This window comes from Fringilla coelebs (assembly GCF_963513975.1).
Source record: "Fringilla coelebs genome assembly, chromosome: 9".
In the NCBI taxonomy this organism is placed as follows: Eukaryota; Metazoa; Chordata; class Aves; order Passeriformes; family Fringillidae; genus Fringilla; species Fringilla coelebs.
The window spans coordinates 20611489-20614706 of NC_140067.1; positions in this window are offsets into that span (position 1 = coordinate 20611489).

Genomic DNA, 3218 nt, shown 5'->3' on the forward strand with positions numbered 1-3218 from the left:
CCTCCCTGCAACTCTTAGGTCAGGAGCCAGAGGTAAGGACAACCTATAGCCAGGCCCAGAGGCAAAGGAGGTACATGGGAGTCCTCTGCAGCAGGAGGGGCCTGCAGGAAGGCAGTGCCTTGCAATGGGGGTTTTACTTCTGTGACTTGGCCAGGTGTATATCTATAGTAATTTTGAGATAGCCAGGATCAAACAGCACTGATGATGCAGTTGGATATGCAGAAGTTTGTGCTTTCTTATATTAAAATTCTAATAATTCATGTCATACTATATTGAGATGCATTTGCCAATTTTGTGACATTCTATATCTATCTAGCACAACCTGAAATATTTAACACTTTTCCATGCCATGTAATGCAGGAGAAAATAGAGCAGTCATATTAAGTTACCAAGCATAGCTGACTAAAGAAATACCCTTATCCATACTAAGAACACCATGATAAGTTTAAACAATCTTTCAGAACTCCCAAAATAACTCCCAAAACCAGCTCTTCTGAATTTCTAACACCCAACTACTTTCAGTTCCCTGACATGGATATTCAAGACACACAAAATACAAGGATGTCCCAATGGTTGGTTTAAAACCAGAGGAGCAACTTACATCTGGAAGCAGATGCCATGTATCAGTCATGAGAATTTTTACATTTAATGGGGTCTGTATTTTGTTCTGAACCAATGACTCAATATTATGTCTTCATCCTCTTTTCATGCCAGTTTTACACTGACTTAACTCTATTAACATATCCCTTACCTTTAAATGGCTTATTTCAGATTCACATTAAAGTAGATGAGACAGAAATCAGTGCTTCCTTGGTTTGGCTCCTAATACATTGTTGATGCTGTCATCAACAGCTTAGAATAAATATTTTACTGCTTTATTTACTGACACTACATTTCATCTACTAAAGGTATAATATAGAAGACATTCAGATTAACATGCGGATTTGTAAAAACTAGAAGATTTACAGTAAATTTAATCTGTGCTAAATGTATGTGCAGGGCAATGGTAGTATGGATGTTAAATCATTCATACAACTTCAGTTATGCAATTCTACACAGATTTCATGTATGCTAATTTCTCAGCAACAGTAATTGCCCGTTTTTAAAAGGTCACAGGATTTCATCTCCCATCTCACTTAATGTAGCAACCAATGAAGACAATGTAATGTTAGGATTTTATCTGCTTGGCCAAAAAATTCTAACTCATCTGCCTTCAGGAAGGAACATTCTATCTTCCATCTCTACTCAGCCATTCTGAAAAGGTGCTGATTAGTTTAGTGATTAATGTTAATAGTCACTTCTCTAGGTAGCTAAATTGGATCTAAGTGACTAAGTGAAGGCATTGCTATTTGAACTGATTGGGTCCAAATCTAACTACAAAGTAATTGACAATAGAGTGGAAAGTAGCTGCAACTAAAAAACTGGTCTGCATCAAAATTAAAGTAGAGGTAGCAATTCAAGTAAGTCTTCACAATACATGCAGGTAAAATTGAACCTTAAGGATTTGGTTGTGGGTCCTGAGATCACATAACACTAAGCAGGAGTGTACCTGATCTGCAGCCCAGAAAGAGCCTGACAACCCTAAAGGAAGGATGCCCTTCCTTTCTCTCCACTACTGATCACAGCCTCCCTGGAATAAAGCCAGTCAGGCTCACAGCTCCTCCTCATCCTCTTCTCTCTCCCCAAGCCCTTGCAGTGCAGCACATTTAGGGTGCCCAGGCTGCAAGGCTGGATGTCTTTGTGTATGGGGAAACAAAGGGAAAACAAAAGAGTTTCTTATGTAAATATAATTTTGTCCCAATAGTGGAACTGTTTCCATTCTTTATGTTTGTGGTGGTTTGTAATCAACTGACATAAGTAACTGTGTGACAAGGCTGATGAGATTGATTAACTCAGAGGAAAATGAGCCTATGAGAGACACACAGCTCTTTATCTATGTTGCATTTTGTTCACTTAGTTACAAGATCAAAAAATGAGTTGTTTTCTACATCATAGGAAGCAGCATCATAGAAATGCTCTCCATTATTTATCTAATGGTATAACTAGACTTATACCACAAAAATCAGATTAGTGTAGATAACCTATTAAGATCAGGGAATTTAACTGAGGTAAAAACCTATACTTCGGCTTTCATCAGTTGTGTCACAAGGAAAGAAATGTAGAAAGAAAATAAGAAATTGGAAAATTATATTAAATATATATCTAGAACTTCATATTTAGAAATTCAAGGCACAGTTTTTACTGGCATGCTTTCCTTTTGCAATTCCAAATTTTAGATCTTGTAACAGTTTCATAGGTGTCCAAGTTGAGGTCATTGAAGCTCTACTGGTATTTATCTACCAAACAGGTCAGGATGACCACAAATGTAGAACCACACTAATTATTAAAATGGAAGTTAAGCCTTGAACCTTCAAGGTCGGGGGTTTTTGTTTGTTTGTTGTGTCCTGCTCTCCCAAACCTAAAAAGGCAAGCATTCAGCCATGTGACTTCAATTAACAGATCGATTTTCCAAAATACAACAATAAACTCCCTCACAAAAACAAAAATCTTCCAATCTGTTTCAGAACTAGACAAACCAAAATGCAAAAGTTATTTCCCTTTATATAATGAACATTAGTTTTGTTTTTCTTCAAGTCACATTATTATGTAGAAATGGAAAGCTGGAAAACTTGTTAATCTTCTTTCCTTCCTTGTCTTTGCTTCATATTGGCATAACCTTTTCTGGCAGTACTGGGAATGCCAACGTTTTGTGTTTCTAATAAAAGAAAGAACCTTTTTCAGATTGTACACCAGCTGCTAAGCATTTCTACAAAGTTACATTTGAGAATTAATGTGCTTTCTTAAACATTTTCTGCAGGTTTTTTTTTGGTTTTTTTTTTGCATGAGAGTTCTATAACACAGCAAAATGACAGTTTCAAAGAATCACTACAGTTTCAAAGATCTCTACAAACTCTGCAAAGGCTTCTCCAGTTTCACATTGGACTAGAACTCCTCTTGTGGTGACGAGGAAAAACGCTCCTCTGAGTGAAACTCAGCAATTTTGCAGGCAGACTGAAACATTGGCCACTACAAGAAGCAGAATTCTTATACCAAAAAAACCCAGCCAAACCTTACCTCTCAAAATGTGTCCCTATCAATGGCTTAAAGACAAGTCCCACACAGGTTAACCAGCTTTAAACACAGGTCTTGTCAGATGGCTGATTTGGGAATGCACAGGC